General features: G+C 36.2%; 1 long non-coding RNA gene across 1 annotated transcript; it reads right to left on the bottom strand.

The window, feature by feature from the left end:
- Window positions 1–361: 361 nt before the first annotated feature.
- Window positions 362–1666, bottom strand: LOC109209104. Its single transcript, XR_002065312.1, has 2 exons — window positions 1218–1666; window positions 362–606 (listed from the first exon to the last, which is right to left on the bottom strand). It is a non-coding gene; the product is annotated as an uncharacterized LOC109209104 (long non-coding RNA).
- Between the last annotated feature and the right edge of the window lie 16575 nt (window positions 1667–18241).

Raw genomic sequence — 18241 nt, forward strand, 5'->3', positions numbered from 1 at the left:
TAACCGTTGCCATATTATTTAAAGCAACACTTATGTAAGCTATTGCTACGGTTATGTTGGATATAGCCACGATTTCTTTAGCCTATCGTAACGGTTATATTTGTATTTGGAACGGTTTGTAGATCATTTTGGAACAGTTTATGGGACCTATTGCAATGGTTTATATTGTCTACTGGAACGCCATTTGTATCCTATTGCAACGATTCTGATAGGCTATTGTTTCAGTTCAGTTAACACCAAAATATAGCACATGTTATAAATAAATATTTATACATATAATAAATTATAATAACACTAAAATTTAAATATATCATAAAATGAAGCTATTGATAATACAAAATTATCCATCAAACAAATAATGTCCATAAAGCAAATGTTCTACCCCATGAGTGCATAAATTTAGTACAATTAAAGAGCGTAAATAAGTTCAAAAATGTTGGTAACAAAAGATTCCTAGAACATTCATCTGTAACAATTCAAAATTCATTTCAAGTAAGGTCTAGTTCTTCATCGTCTTCATCATCCATTTGGTATGCGGGACAGTTGGTAAGTAGTAAAAAAGATGATCTATTTTGCAGCAACATTCGACAAAAGAAATGTAAAAACCTGTCATACAACCAAGAGAATTGTTTTTGCAGTTAACTGCCAAAATAAATTTGGTAAGGAAACAAATGCTATACAATAAATTACTAAGTAACAAAGTATTTGCTAAAAGTTAGAAATGAAGAAGATGCAATTAAAAGTGAAAAGCAGATAATTTAGCTAAAACGGTAACGTACTTGGCCTGTAAAGATAAAGAGAAAAACTACAAAAGATAGAAAACTTAGAACGTACTTAAATTTAATTTTTAGTATCTTGCAAGATCAAACATATAAACATACAATTAAAGTATTAAATATTGTCCTGCAACCCCAACCCCATTATGATCTACCTGTAGGATTGAGGAGTAGTTTTTCAACCTATTCTTTCTTTCCAGGTCCCTTCTCCATTGTTGTTTAGTCAAATTAATCAACTAACCATGAAGACTAATAAAAGAGCATGAAGGTTTTGTATCTAAAGAAAGGAAAATCGATCTATTAGTAATCTATTCCAATTTTAAATTCTCAAAGTTCCTTCTTTTTTTCCTAGTTACATAAAAACAAGTATAAGAATCTTTCCATATAAAGTTAGCAAGGTCATAATTTAAAAAAGAAAAAAAGAAAGATAAAACATCAAACCTCACGAATTAGAGCAAAAGGTGTTCTGCCAGCAGTGTGCGGACACTTCAACTTATTTCGATTCTCTGTATTGGTTTCGGACATTTTCTACAAATAAACGAGTCAACCAATAGCAACCAGCAGTTATGCCCAAAGAACTGGGTAGTTTTCTTCAGGTTCTAAAAGAAACACCACCTCAAATCCCTTTAAGCAGATGCTACCTTTAGTCTATACTTAATCGACAACCTTTAAGGGGATTATATTTCTTAACGGGTGTACTAAAATCTATAGTCCATAAGCAGCATAATTGACTTATTGTTTTTATAAATGCGCTGGCCATTTCTGAAGAACTATTCCAGCTTTAGCACCCCAACAACCCTTTCAAATAGAAAATGTTAATTGCATCTTTGAAGCACCAATATTTAACTAGGAAAATGAAAACAGACTGTCCTATTCATGCAGTTTTCTGTTTCTTTTTAAAACTGAAACGGAGGGTGGTGGAATTTAAAGTCCAAGAAAATAAGAATAAATAAGTTTGAGTGATGTCAAGCTCCATTTAGGAACAAGTCTTCTGTGATATGAGATCATGTCATGGATCATCTTTTATTCTTGACTTTGATCTTGTATACAGCTAGTTGGATTTTATATTTCAAAATACTTTAGGGTTTACACAAATTGACTAGTAGTAGTACTAATTTACTATAGAAANAAGATAAAACATCAAACCTCGCGAATTAGAGCAAAAGGTGTTCTGCCAGCAGTGTGCGGACACTTCAACTTATTTCGATTCTCTATATTGGTTCCGGACATTTTCTGCAAATAAACGAGTCAACCAATAGCAACCAGTAGTTATGCCCAAAGAACTGGGTAGTTTTCTTCAGGTTCTAAAAGAAACACCACCTCATATCCCGTTAAGCAGATGCTACCTTTAGTCTATACTTAATCGACAACCTTTAAAGGGATTTATCCACAGCTATGCCCAAAATGCCTGCCAAGGCACCATCAGAAAGGTCACTGCCTTAGTCCCCTCAGGCCTTACTCAGAAGAAATGTTTATATCAAACTTGTGAAGACTATCACCCTCCATTTAGATTTGTTTACTACAGTATATCAGGTAAATCTTGGGTGTCTAGGCTTCTTGAATTAGATAATTTGTTAATAGGGAATACCAACAACCCAAGATGTCCATGCAGTGTTTTTCTTAGAGCAATAAAATTATCACACTACCAAAGGTGAAACACTAATCATAAAGAGACATTGATTTTAACACTTCCAATTCACTACTGATATTGATTCGTGTGAAAAAACAGTAGGTACGCACTAGAGGAAGCAAGACACCAGAACCTTTGGAAGAATTTATGTTGCAAAAATGTTTATGTTAATCTAGAGAATTACCCTGACCAGATGGATGTGATTGATCAGCAGATGCTGAGATGTGTGGTACAACCTTTTGTGCCTTAATTCTATAAATTCCCACGTAAATGATGCCTATGAGTAATGTTACTCCAGCTAGTGATGCCACTGCCATTCCAGCAATAAATTTACCTGATGAACCTGATCATACACTCGGTACAGAATAATCAATAAGCTGGGATAGCATGAATAATTCCATCACTGACTAGGTTTGGGTGAAAAAAGAGGGCAGTCACCTTTGATGCAAAGTTAGGGGAAACATGGATGACCAAATATGTTAATAAAATATGCAAGTATGATTCATGATATGATGTTCAATCTATAACCACCTCAAGTCTGAAAAAGATACCTGGTTAGCATAGGTGGATAGTTCCCAAGTTTATCTACATAAAACAAGGAACCATGGCCAGAATATTATCCACCATTTGAAAAAAGTATGACAACAAAGGTAAACATTTTACCAAACCCCAAATATCATGTATAAAACTTAAGCTATGTCAGATCAAAATCAACATTGCAAAGTTGTGACAATTGACCAGATTGCTTTCAACGGATTGTTTTACTTTAAGTCACTTAAAAGTGATCAATCAGTTCTCTATATATGGAAATTACAAAATCAAGAACCAGTCACATAGTACACAAAATGTAGACTGAGAATAGAGCCTCGGCACGAGGCCAGAAACCCAATTAACTAAAGTAAAATCACAATAGAGCTGAGAATATCCATTAAAATCAGCAGGAAACAAAATCAAGGCCAAAAAAAATAGGCACCCAAAGGACTCTATTATCAATTCGTCCCATAAAGCAATAGAAAGGAATTAAAACGCAGTAACCTAATTAACCACAGTAAAATGAGATCTTAATATAGCTTAGAATACACATAAGAGAACTGCTTTTTTCCGCAATTAAAAATCAGCAGCAAACAAAAGCAGAGGAAAATGAAAGCCCTAGCACCCAAAAGACTACATCGGACACATAAAACACGTATGAATTAAGAACCTTTTTGCCAAGACTACAACATGAATTAAACACAGAACCCAAAAGACTACATCATTAATTAAGAACCTTTTTGCCAAGAACTAAAAAATACAGTAAAAACATATAGCAATGGTAACAAAAACAGTAAAAATGACCAAAAGAAGAGAGAAAATTACCAGGCTATGGTGATTTTGGGCTTCTCTGATTCGAGCACAAATCTAATATTAGAATTTGGGGATTTGGGGAAGGCTAGGATCTGTTCTTGAAGAAGTGGGTATCTGAGTTCATTGGATTTGTAACCGGCGAAGCTTCGGAGAAGTGCCAGAAAGACCGATGGAAAATGGTGAACGACGACCACGTTTTGGGCCTTGGGAACACTAGGGTTTGTTGATTATAGTGGTCCAATGAAGAGGTATTTGCATAGATATAGAGAGAGTGAAAGTGAGAAAGTAAATCTGAAAGATTTGGAAGAAACTCGGCGGCCAAGAGAGGATTTAGGAGATGGATTCTTGAATTCTAAGGCAAAAGGAAAAGAGAGAGGGGAGTTCGGATGTATCGACATATACTGAAGGTGGGTTTATTGTATTTTACATTATAAATTAATTAAAATATATAAAATGACAGGCCAGTTGGCGGGCTTAGTAATTTTAGCGGAAAAAATGAGGGGGAATGAATAACCGTGCCCGTAGAAAAATGTTTCCCAAAACCGTTGCCATATATACGTCTATTGGGACGGTTTACACATCCGTTGCAAAACAAATATCTATGGGAACGGTTTCGTTACAATTGCAACGGTTTGATAGCTAAAGTGTGCTGATACCACCCGAATTCTATTGTAACGGTTGCAACCGTTACTATATCTGCTCTATGGAAACGGTTCACAAACCGTTGCCAAAATAACTGTTCCCATAGGCCCATTTTCTGGTAGTGTCGGACATTGGTAGGCATGTATTTTGAATAGGTCTTTTAGCTTGCAATATAGAAGAAGTGATTTTCCAAACCTACGATTATGTATATAAAAAGGGTGACATTGTCGATGATTTGCTTTCTTTATTGATTTGTTTCTTTTCTTCCAATTTGCTTGCATGTACAGTAAGTAACTCATATTCTACAACCTGCATTTAGAGTCAGTACACAAGTTATCAACAAAAGATATAAAATCTGATCATGATCAATCACAAGAACCCCTTCATACAAGAGACGACATCTACTAATTCTGCAATAGGCATCAGAATTTAAAAAATACGACGATGCAGCCAGCAAACCCGGCCCCCAATAGCTTATGTTTGCTTCTGTATCTTAAATAACGCTGAATCCTCGCTTCCTCATTCTTTAAGCATTCCTCGACCTGAATTTCATCAAGAGAGTGTAAACCAACATTTGACATATATGGTACTATGTAGTTTATGCTATATACAATATGTGAAGAGGGTAATGAATCAGCGAATCATCGTCTACTGCTGGAATGCAGTTCTTACTTGCATATTCTGAATACTTGACTAGAGAGAAAACAATACATGTTTTATTGATAAGTGATAACATTGCAAATGTAAAATCTAAATGCTGTACGGATCTTTATTTGTGGTGTGGGAAGAACATAAATGGTTGATAAAGATTGTCAGGCAAAACCAAATATAGAATAATAAAATATGAGCAACATACTAAAAAAAATTCATCTTGAAATAATGGCTGGAATTTCACCTTTTAACTGGAAGCTTTCCCAAATGAAAACTAAGGGGTAAACCGTTGGGAGTAAACAGTTGCTATTCGGCTTATAAACAAAGACAAGTTGAAGCTCCTACATATTTTGTTTACTAGTCTTAGAGTATGCGTGTAACCCAGCTTGATGAATAATTTTTTAAAAAAAAAATACATAAATAGTATATTAGACTTATATTTGCATTATAAAATAAAAATTTAAACTCCTAAAATTGATAAATATTGATCTAATATAAATATCCCAATAAATAAGAGAATCTGTCTCATAGAATTCCTTAATATATTTACCTTTCTGTATATTCAGCTTAAATTCATTTTCAGCTCAATGACTTCATCACCTCAAATTCACAAATTATCATATNTAGTTGGTGTAGTTTTGGGCTTCTCTGATTCGAGCACAAATCTAATATTAGGAATTTGGGGATTTGGGGAAGGCTAGGATCTGTTCTTGAAGAAGTGGGTATCTGAGTTCATTGGATTTGTAATCGGCGAAGCTTCGGAGAAGTGCCGGAAAGACCGATGGAAAATGGTGAACGACGACCACGTTTTGCGCCTTGGGAACACTAGGGTTTGTTGATTATAGTGGTCCAATGAAGAGGTATTTGCATAGATATAGAGAGAGTGAAAGTGAGAAAGTAAATCTGAAAGATTTGGAAGAAACTCGGCGGCCAAGAGAGGATTTAGGAGATGGATTCTTGAATTCTAAGGCAAAAGGAAAAGAGAGAGGGGAGTTCGGATGTATCGACATATACTGAAGGTGGGTTTATTGTATTTTTACATTATTAAATTAATTAAAATATATAAAATGACAGGCCAGTTGGCGGGCTTAGTAAATTTTAGCGAAAAAAATGAGGGGGAATGAATAACCGTGCCCGTAGAAAAATGTTTCCCAAAACCGTTGCCATATATACGTCTATTGGGACGGTTTACACATCCGTTGCAAAACAAATATCTATGGGAAAGGTTTCGTTACAATTGCAACGGTTTGATAGCTAAAGTGTGCTGATACCACCCGAATTCTATTGTAACGGTTGCAACCGTTACTATATCTGCTCTATGGCAACGGTTCACAAACCGTTGCCAAAATAACTGTTTCCATAGGCCCATTTTCTGGTAGTGATACATTGTAGATTTGTCCACACTTTCAGAAAATAAACTCACTTGCTTAAGTGTGTTGGACAATGATCCCCTCCTTTGGCACAAAAGACTTGGACATGCAAGTTTGAGTCAACTCGACAAATTAGTCTCCAATGATCTGATGATAGGGCTACCTAACATCAAGTTCAAGGAAGACAAAGTTTGTGAGTCTTGTGCAAGGGGGAAGCTGGTAAGATCCTCTTTTAAATGCAAGAAAGTGGTAAGCATCAACAGAATGATGGAACTGGTCCATATGGATCTCTGTAGTCCAATGAGAACATTAAGCAGAGGTGGTAAAAGATATGTGATGGTGCTTGTTGATGATTACTCTAGGTTTACTTGGACATTATTTTTAACATCTAAAGATGAAGCATTTGACATGTTTTCTTCTTTTGTTAGAAAAACTCAGAGACAACTAGGTAATCAACTTGCATCAATTAGGTCTGATCATGGGACTGAATTGAAAATGCTAAGTTTGTTGAATTTTTACATGCTACATCATAAATAGTTGCATGACTAGACCTCTTGTTAAGAAGATTCCCTATGAGTCACTTAAAGGGAGAAAGCTAAATATATCCCATCTTAGGGCATTTAGATGCAAGTTCTTTGTGCACAATAATGGCAAAGATTCCCTAGGTAAGTATGATCCCAGAAGTGATGAGGGAGTATTCTTAGGATATTCTTCACATAGTAAAGCTTATAAGATCTATAACAAAAGAACTATGTGTGTAGAAGAAAGTGCACATGCGATTTTTGATGAAACTAACATTCTTTCTGAGAGACAGGAACATGTAGATGAAGCAATTGGGCTGGTAAGAAATTTAAATGAAATCACAGCCCAGACTGAAGCTGCACCAGAAGAAGGAACAGGTGATGGAACAGGTTCTTCTACTCAGGTCCATCCCTCAGGTGCACAAAAACGGGCAGATTCGAGCATATGGGATGCACGTGAAGGAGATAAGCTTAACTTGATGTATTTAATATCTCCTGATCGAAAAGGTTGCATAATTGATAAGGAGAAGGACTCCTTACTCAAAGAGAACACTATCTAAGATAGGGAAGGAGTTAGAAGTTGAAATCAACTAGAACTCTTCCACCAAGGAAGAGTTGCATCAGAACTCTAGTTATTTCTTCATCTACTAACTCTATAAATTGCAGGTTGTTCTCTTTTACAGGTAATGCACATAAGCAGAAGTTAAACGTGAATTGAGAGCAAAATAGCAAGGCAATTTTGCAAGCAATTTATGTGTGATTCAAGCGTGCAAACCTAAAACTACATGAACCAGATTGAAGAACCAGCTCCATAAAGAGTTTTATGCGTCTTTCTTTATTTCTAGTTCAATTGTAGTAGGTGTTTCATATTGTACCTTTCAGCTTTATCTAAAAGCAATTGTAATAGGTACTTTGAGTATTCAAGTTAGAGTTAACGTGAAGTTGTCACAACAGTTAGATGCCGGTTGCTACAACGGGATTAGAGGTAATCCTTAGGTTTACAAAGAGTTTTGTAAATGTTGTCTTTGGCTCAGTGATTTAGTGAAGTGTTGGGGAAAATTCTACTGAGTAGTAAGTCGTGGTTTTTTCACCTTTTGATCCGGGTGTTTTCCACGTAAAAATACTTGTGTTCTTTACATTCTACATTTATTATTCCGCAACAGTAGCAGAAGGAACACACAGAAAACCAGGTCCTTCCATAATCAGTTTAAGCGAAAAATTGGTCATCACACAAATAACCCCCTCTTGTGTGGTATTAAAGTATAAAACATCAATATATACTACCTCCAGTTCATTGCATGTGTAAAATGTTGGTGGCAAACTCAATAAGAATGTATTCCTAGTCAAAGTAAAGCAAGAAGGAAAGCAATTTTCCTTCATTTACTGAATGGAAGTAAATTCAGTACTTTTGAGAATTGGACCAAATGGAACTGTTATTTTTTCCCATGCCTTATGGTTAGTGGTAAGAGGAGTAACTGAGCATGTAGGTGTAGTCAAATTGAAAAGGAAAGAAAGCAGTATTTAGAAGAATATTCAGCAGTAAAAGTCTCTCTGCCACAATTTGGTGTGGCTGTGGGGACTCTCACAGTTCCATTTCCTTTGAACATAAAAAGTGAACTTTGAATCTTTTAAAAGAGAGCGACTCATGGTTTACTTCTGTTTTCCCAAATTAAACAATACTGTACTTTGATTTTTCGAAAGCTAAACTTATGGGAATTTTAACCCAAACTTCCAAAAGAATCACATGATTTTCCTTTTGGTTGTTTGATAAGTAGGAGAATGCTTTTTTCCGCAGAATTTTATTTTCGATCAAATCATTTTTTAAAGTTCAGTTGCCTTAAATTTTCGAATTTTGTACCCCAATGAAAACGTTTTCTACCCAATTGAACAAAAAGACTCCGTATATGAGCATGAGTTTAATGTCGGATGTCACTCGTTTCACTCTAACACTTGAATATTGTTGTCGTTAATCTTTAACCAAAGTACCATCACAATATGTTTTCATACCCTATTCTACACCTTTTTACGATAACCATATGTCACCTACTTTTATACTTAAACAACGTCTAGTCTAGAAATCTACTTATCAAAGTAACTTTCAACTGACAACATTTTTATCCCTTCCAAATGCACAATATCTTGTTTGGCCAAGCTTCTTTTTAGTCAGAACTCAGAAGTGTTTTTTTTTCAAAAGTATTTTTTTCTAAAGTTAAGGTATTTGGTCAAGTTTTAGTAAAGCTGTTTTTTTTAACATATATCCATATATATAAGACAAGTCTTCGGTATATGTATGGTTAATTATTGAGTTCTTAAACGATGCATGTAGTCATTTTACATCTAGGTGATTCGACTGTTCACCTTATTCAAATGTCCAACCTGTTTGGTACGCATTCTGCTAAATTTGGTTGGCAAGAAATAGTTAAAATTGAAAACAGAAAGTCATGAAATTACTTAAACCAAACCTTTAATTATATCTTACAGATGCACGTCACGATAAGTCTTGGCCTCATCTGAGACGGACCCAGTACGATAATTCCGTAGTTTTGGAAATAGATTTTGGACCACTTTATATGACAAAAGTAATGTCTGTCTATCAATACAATGCAAAGCTGCTATATACCTAGCGTGCAAAGACAGGCCAAGATGCCCAGTCAGTGACTCCCTGTGTGGTGGAGCAAAGAATATTGAGAATCCACTCCTTTAAAATGTTGTATATGTTAGAAATTACCGTTGTGGCCCACATATATAAGGTAATAAATTATATATCTTGTCTTCCAAAGGAAATAATTGTAAGGATTTTCACAATTGTGGATTATGATTCATAAATAATCTATATAAAATCCTATCAATTATTCAGAACCGTGGAACTATATGATTTTTACGTAAAATACATATACAATAACTTCAATCAAGAAAACTTACCTGAATCCATGATGTGTTTTCTTAATAATATTGAGCGGAAGTCCTCTTCAGAGTTGCTATTCTTGAGAAAATCAGTACTTCTCTCTTTTTACCATTTTCTATGTTCGTTTCAGAATAGAATTTGATGGAGTTACGCTATTCTTCCTTTAATAGGTAGAGAGAGGGACCGTCGGTTAATTCCCACTTTCCATCAAAGTGGGTTAGTGGGGAGTTATAACCATAGTTAACTTCCCCTAATTTTATCCAAATATTAATTTAACAAAATATATTTATATTAAACCAAAATATTCACGTGGGCCATATTTTACATTCTCACATTTGGTGCACGTGATGTTACTCACTTAGTGGTTTAATAAATATTCCAATCATTATGTGCACAATAAAATGTTAAATTCTCCTTCATTGGAAACATCACTCGTTGTTATTGAATAAGTAAACTAATATGAGTCATGGCGGTTGTACATCACTTACTCGATATAGTCCATTCCATGTACTACAATATCAGTCTATTACCCAATACACCCTATAAAAGTAATACTTAATTGGTCCAACGTTAATGCTTAGAATATCTTTATCTAAGCCTGAACCTGTCATCGTTATTCTCAATATTATGTATACAAGAGAAAACATTTATAGAATACCAAAAACATATGTTTAAATGAGCTCAAAGTGTCAATTTCATAAATATAATAAAGTCTTTAGATAACGTCATACATTGCTATTAAGAATGCCCATTATTTCAATATGTTCAACAAATATTTTGGGCGATAATCCTTTCGTCAAAGGATCGGCAATCATAAGTTTAGTGCTAATATGTTTAATTGACACTTTATGCTTCTGGACTTCTTCTTTGACGATAAAGCATTTCACTTCCATATGCTTAGCACCCTTCGAATACTTGTCGTTCTTTGAGGCGGAATTATCACAATAAATTTTCAGCGACCTGGCAATATTGTCGACTAGTCCAAGTCCTGAAATAAAGTTCCGCAGCCAATTAGCCTGAACTATAGCCTCAAAGCATGCCACAAATTCAACTTCCATAGTGGACGCAGCTATGACAGACTGCTTCGCACTCTTCCATGATATTGCTCCTCCGACTAACAGGAACAAATAACCAAATGTAGATTTTCTTGTATCCATACAACCAGCATAATCTGAATCTGAATATCCAACCACGTCAAAAAGATCAGATCTTCTATAAGTGAGCATATAATCTTTGGTTCCTTGCAAGTAATGCAACACTTTCTTTGCAGCCTTCCCGTGGTACATCCCTGGATTACTTTGATATCTTCCCAGCATTCCAGCAGCAAAACTGATATCTGGTCTTGTACATGTCTGGGCATACATTAAGCTCCCAACTATAGATATATAAGGAATATCTTTCATTTGTATACGTTCCAATTCATTCTTTGGACATTGATTGAGACTAAATTTATCCCCTTTCTGAATTGGAACGGGACTTGATGAGCATTTTTCCATTCTAAATCTCTCTAACACTTTATTAATATAGGCTTTTTGAGACAATCCCAATAATCCTAGTGATCTATTTTGGAATATTTCTATCCCGGTCACATAGGATGCCTCTCCCATATCTTTCATCTCAAAGTTATTAGAAAGGAATTTCTTGGTGTCATACATGATACGAAGATCATTAGTAGCAAGCAACATGTCATCAACATACAAGACTAACATAATAAACTTACTCCCATTGACCTTCAGATATATACACCGATCCACAGTGTTTTCTTTAAATCTAAAGGTGACTGGATCATTATCAATTCCAAAGTCAATATCTGACTCATTTAGATAAAGTAATTAATCATCTGAAATAGCAGTTCTCTTTTGTCTTTGAGACCTTCTTAATGCTACTTCTTGCGGTTCATCTACTGTAGGTTCATTAACTGCAATTTCATTGTTAGTAGTAGGATTATTTATTTGTTGTTCTGGCTGATTGTTAGGTTGTACAACAACTTCAGGAACAACAAGTTTAGAAGAAGTGCAGGGTAGAGGAACTTGCATCCTGATTTCTTTAATTTCCACATCACGTGGTTCCTCACTCCCACTATTTTCACCATTCTCAATGAACCTAGCATTTTCAGTTTCAACTATTCTCGTACTGTGATTTGGACAGTAAAATCTATACCCTTTTGATTTTTCTGGATAACCAATGAAGAAACCACTGATTGTTCTTGAATCCAGTTTCTTTTCATGTGGATTATAAATATTTATTTCTGCCGGGCAACCCCAAATATGTAGGTGCCTCAAACTAGGTTTCCTACCAGTCCAAAGTTCAAAAGGAGTCTTTGGTACTGCTTTACTAGGAACCCTATTTAGCAAGTATACGACAATCCTTAATGCATACATCCACAATGAGATGGGTAAAAATGAATTACTCAACATACTCCTAACCATGTCCATTAATGTACGATTACGCCTTCAGCCACACCATTTTGTTGGGAGTGCCATGCATTGTGTATTGAGCACATGTGCCATGTTTTTCAAGGAATTTAGCAAATGGACCGGGGTGTTGTCCAGTTTCATCATATCTTTCATAATACTCACCACCTCTGTCTGACCTGATTATTTTCACCTTTCTATCTAGTTGTCTTTCAACCTCATGAATAAATACTCTAAGGCATTCACTGCTTGAGATTTTTTATCAACAAATAGACATATCCATAACGTAAAAATTCATCAATAAAGGTGATAAAATATCTTTCCTTACTGAAAGAAGTGACATCAAAAGGACCACATATATCGGTGTGTATAATTTCAAGAAGCTGAGTGCTTCTTGTGGCTCCTTTCTTTGTGTGTTTTATTTGTTTTCCTTTAATACAATCCACATAAATATTAAGGTCCGTAAAATCCAAATGTGGAAGGATTTCATTCTTAACTAGCCTTTCCAGTCTTTCTTTAAATATGTGACCTAAACGTTTATGCCACAAGTAAGCTGAATGTTCATTCACCAAACTACGTTTGGTTCCATTATGATGCAGAGTTAGGAGGGTTTCGGCAAAGAGATTATCAAGGTTCAATTTGTATAGATTATCACAAATAATACCAGAACCAATAAGATGATTATGCTTAAACAAACTGAAACATCCATTGCCAAAATTTAAAAAATATCCAGCTTTATCCAACTTAGACAAGGAAATTAAATTTCTTGAAAATGAAGGTACATAAAAAGTTTCAAATAAATCTAAGTGACGCCCAGTATCTAGGATTAAGCGATAAGTCCCAACAGCTTCAACTGGAGCCTTCACTCTATTCCCCATGTACACAAATCTTTCATTCCGATTTATGGTCTGGGTTGTAAGGAATCCCTGCATCGTATGAGAAACATGAACAGTAGAGCCAGAGTCAATCCACCAAGTATTATAAGGAACTTCAGTTAAATTTGATTCGAGATACATAAAAGCACAAGGCTTACCTTTCTTCTCAAACCATGCCTTACGTTTCAGGCAATCTTTCTGAAAGTATCCAGGTTTTCCACAGAAACGACACTTATCATTTTTGTGTTCCTTCTTACGTACTTGAGAAGAGGACTCATTGACATTACGTTGCCTCTGCTTAACTTTTCCATGTTTCTTTCCTTTCTTTTCAGCTCCTTGATGGCCTACGAGGTTAATGGAGTGGGTTCCTTGATTCTTCAGCCTTGTTTCCTCTTGAACCAGCATTCTGTGCAGTTCATGCATGTTCCATTTGTCTTTCATGGTGTTGTAGTTCATTTGAAAAGGGCCATACTCAGATGGTAATGAGTAAATAATGAATTAAACAAGGAAATTCTCATCCACTTCCATTCCCAAAGTCTTAAGTCTTGCTGCTATATTTGTGATTTCAATGACATGCTCATGCATGGTACGCGAACCATCAAATTTCGTGGTGGTTAAAGTATCCATTTGTCACGACCCAATTTTCCCCTTCGTTGAGTTTCGTAATGGCACCTAGTCTTAAGGACTAAGTAAGCCTAATAATTGCAGAATAACAACAATGAATAATAACATCTAAAATAAATCCCTTATACAATGAACATCCTCCCAAAACCCGGTAGTACAAGTCATAAGCTCTACAGAGTTTTCGCTACCATTTCTAAACACAATCGTATGGAAGTAAGTACAGCAGTGAGAATATAAAATAGGAAGGTGACTCCAAAGTCTGCGAACGCAGCAGCAGGACTACCTTGAGTCTCCTCGGCAAGAATTCGCATAGCTACTAGCGAACAATACCTGGATCTGCACAAAAAAATATGCAGAAGTGTAGTATGAGCACACCACAGCGGTGCCCAGTAAGTATCAAGACTAACCTCGGTGGAGTAGTACCGAGGAATAGTCAAGACAACTATTGGTCAAATGAAATGAACAGTATATGATAATAAAATATCGAGATAAAGATAACGAGGTAATATCAACAGCGGAGAGAAATCAAAATACAACCAGTAGGAACAATAAAGGGAGAACACGGGTAGTAACGAACGACACCAAGTAAATCGGATAACCAAGTAAATCAACATAACAGGAACAGAGACAAGTAAGAATGTATCCAATAAAGAAGGCAATGCCAACTCAATCACTCACATCATGCCTAATACGCAAACCCGACCATCTCAATCCTCGGTTTCTCATATCATAATCTCAACTTTCGGACCTTCAACACACATGGCACATTGTGCTCCCATATTTTCCATCTCACTCTTAACAAAATAAATCCACATGATATACAATACATAATGTCTGTATAAATGCACTCAAGATGGTCAAGAAGTCTCATTTACCTAATATAAGTAAATTACAAATTCTAAACTGCATAAGGAAAGCCAACGAGAAAAGATGAAGTTATTTTTAGAAATCATTTGAATAAAGAAAGTACCATTTTGATTAGAATACAACATCGAATGAATTATTACCTTTACCATGGGATTTAAGGAAATACAGCAGTAAGGGAATATAACCCATTAAAACACTTGCATTGATAACAACAAATACACACAGCAAACAGAAAGTGCACGGCATCACCCTTCGTGTTTTTACACTCACAGAATATCGACAGGGGAACTCCCAGGATCCCGTCCCGTAGTCCCAAACGTAAGTACTTGGGGGATCTCTCAGTATCCTCAGTATATGAGCTAGGGATCTCTTGGTATCCCGAGGATCTCTTGGTATCCTCAATGTATGTGCTGGGGATCTCTTGGTATCTCGAGGATCTCTTAGTATCCTCAATATATGTGCCGGGGATCTCTTGGTATCCCGAGGATCTCTTGTATCCTCAATATATGTGCTGGGGATCTCTTGGTATCCCGAGGATCTCTTGGTATCCCGAGGATCTCTTGGTATCCTCAATATATGTGATGGGGGATCTCTTGGTATCCCGAGCCAACAATATGAACAAATACATCCCGGCAAGGGAATCAACAATATGAACAAATAACACCCCGACAAGGGAATCAATAATATAAACAATACATCCCGGCAAGGGAATCAACAATATAAACAATACATCCCGGCAAGGGAATCAACAACAATCCAACAATCCAATCACAAGGAAGTTCCACCACCAAGAGTATGATTACATAGCAACAAGAGAATCACGGAGAAACTAAGAAAAACACAATAACCTTAACAAAACAGCAAAAGAACAGCTAATTCAATTAAGGCAATTAAGGCCAAGTAACAGGTAAGAGTTAGAGGAAAGCTAATAACATAGTATAGAACATATAGAGGTAAATTATGCAATTAGATAACTCAATCATAACAGAATACTTCCCATATGATGAACATAAGTACCTAAGAACCCTAAAGGCGATTTTCCCACAAATAAGTCCGAGCACACACTCGTCACCTCGCGTGCACGGACTACAATTAGCATGGAAGACTCAAATCCTAAGGGGAAGTCCCCACACAAGGTTAGGCAAGATACTTACCTCAAAGACGACAAACCGATACTCAAAAATGCACTTTTCGGGTGAAAAGACCTCCGGACGTCTCAAATCTAACCAAGTTAACTTCAAAGCACAAATAAAACACATAAGAAGCTATTCCGGATCATAAAGTCTCAATCTTTAATAAAATCCAAAAAAAATTTGGTCCAAAAGTCGACCCCCGGGCCCGTACCTCGGAACCCGACAAATTTTACAAAAATCGAATACCCATTCCAATATGAGCTCAACCATACAAAATTTATTAAATTCCGATACCATTTGGCCCCTCAAATCATGATTTTTCATTTTAGGAATTTTCTTCAAAACCAACATTTTCTTCAACCCAAATCACAAATTAAATGATAAAAATAAAGACAAATTCATGGAATATAATCAATTCTAGGTGAGGAACACTTACCCGGTCATTTTGTGGGAAAACCCCTCAAAGAATCGCTCAAAACCGAGCTCCACAAGTCAAAATATGATAAAAATGGTGAAACCCTCAATTTTGGAATATATTCTGTCCGCCAAGATTTTGTGCATCGCGAACGCGGAAGCACAATCGCGTTCGCGAAGAAGGGAAACTGAAGCTGCCAAGAAAAGCCTTCGCGAACGCGAACTAAGGGATGCAAACGCGGAGAGTAAAGGACAGATGCTTTCGCGAACGCGAGGGGGTGACTGCGAACGCGGAGAAGGATAAGGCAAAGCTTCGCGAACATGAGGCATGTTACGCGAACACGAAGAAGGATTTCTAGGTGGTTAGCAACAAACTTCCCGAACGTGGAAGGCGGTTCGCGATCGCGAAAGAGGATACCAGAAGGAGAAAATTGCAGTTCAAAAACAAGGGAAAATGGCCCGTAGCCCTCCCGGAACACACCTGAGGCCCTCGGGACCTCAACCAAACATGCCAACATATCCCGTAACATCATTCAAACTTGTTCCAACCTTCGAAACGCTAAAAACAACATCAAAACACCAATTTAATATCGGATTCAAGCCTAAGAACTCCAAAAACTATCAATTTACACTTTCGATCAAAAATTCTATCAAACCTCGTCCGAATGGCCTGAAATTTTGCGCACACGTCACATTCAACACTACGGAGCTACTTCGACTTCCGGAATTCCATTACGACCCTCGGATCAAAATCTCAGTATCGAAACGAAAACATCAAAAATTCAACTTTCGGCATTTCAAGCCTATATTAGCTACAGACCTCCAAAACACAATCCGAACGCGCGCCTAAGTCCAAAATCACCATACGAAACTATTGGAATCATCAAAAATTCATTCTGGGCCATTTACTCAAAAGTCCAATTCCGGTCAAATTCTCACCGCTTAAACTCCCAAAACTAGATTCCTTCTTTCAATTTGACTCTGAATCATCCGTTAACTGAATTTAACCATGCACGCAAGTGGATACTCGTATTATGAAGCTGTTGCAGACCTTACGCCGGTGAATGGAGCTTAAATTCTCAAAATGACCGGCCGAGTTGTTACACCATTAGTGTCCCAGCAAGAGACTTATAAGCACTTTAGGAGCATTCTTCCACAAGTTTCAGAAGTTCTTTCGCGCTTTCAGTATTAGGAAGAGTAGTCTTAATGTTGCCCGCAATATTCATTCGTATAAACATTAGGCTTAATCTGTTAGATCTGTCCCAGTGCTTAAAATAAGTCCTTTCTTCAGTACTACTAGTTTCAGTAATAGCTGTTGGCCTCTCAATATAAAGTGTAACATCAAGATCTAAAACTCCAAGATGGAATTTGATATGTTCGCACCAATCTGAGAAGTTGAGTCCGCTAAAGGTCGTAACAGAAGCAGAGTGCGAATGAAGAGCAAGTGCTGCAAATAAAATATGCCCATTCATTAATGTCTAGAGCAGTCGACTAGAAGTAGAAGACTACTAGCCTGAGAGAAGGCGGCCTATCTCGGATGTTCTGATGAAAGGGAAAACTTAGGAAAGAATAGCTAAGGGGAATCCTTCGTTTGAGGAAAGAGATGATAAATTCAGTCATGAAAAAAACCAGTTTGTTTTAAGGCTCTCATGAGGCCTTAGGGCGAATTCCTCTCACATTGGAAACTGCGCTCAATTCCTATATTATTCGCGCACCTACCTACCACAATCTGGTTCCAAGTCCTTTATTTTAAAATAGAGGAGTAGTTCAACTTTTCTCTCTTTCGGACTAAGAGAAATTACTTAGATAGGAATGAGTGTTCGATATAGGGGATAGTTTTGAGTTAAAATTAAATATATTGTTAAATTCAGAATGGTTTATGTTTTACTCTTAAATGTATATTGATGTCCACCTTTGGGCGTAACACAAAATATAATTTTTAACATAATGATGCTTAAAATAAATTTTACATAATTCGATAATTTTAATGTAAAAGTTAGTAGTATTTACTATCTTTGGATAAATAAATAAAACTAACGATACATTTAAATTATCAACTTAATGTTTAATAATTA

The sequence above is a fragment of the Nicotiana attenuata genome, unplaced genomic scaffold (assembly GCF_001879085.1).
Source record: "Nicotiana attenuata strain UT unplaced genomic scaffold, NIATTr2, whole genome shotgun sequence".
Taxonomy (NCBI): domain Eukaryota; kingdom Viridiplantae; phylum Streptophyta; class Magnoliopsida; order Solanales; family Solanaceae; genus Nicotiana; species Nicotiana attenuata.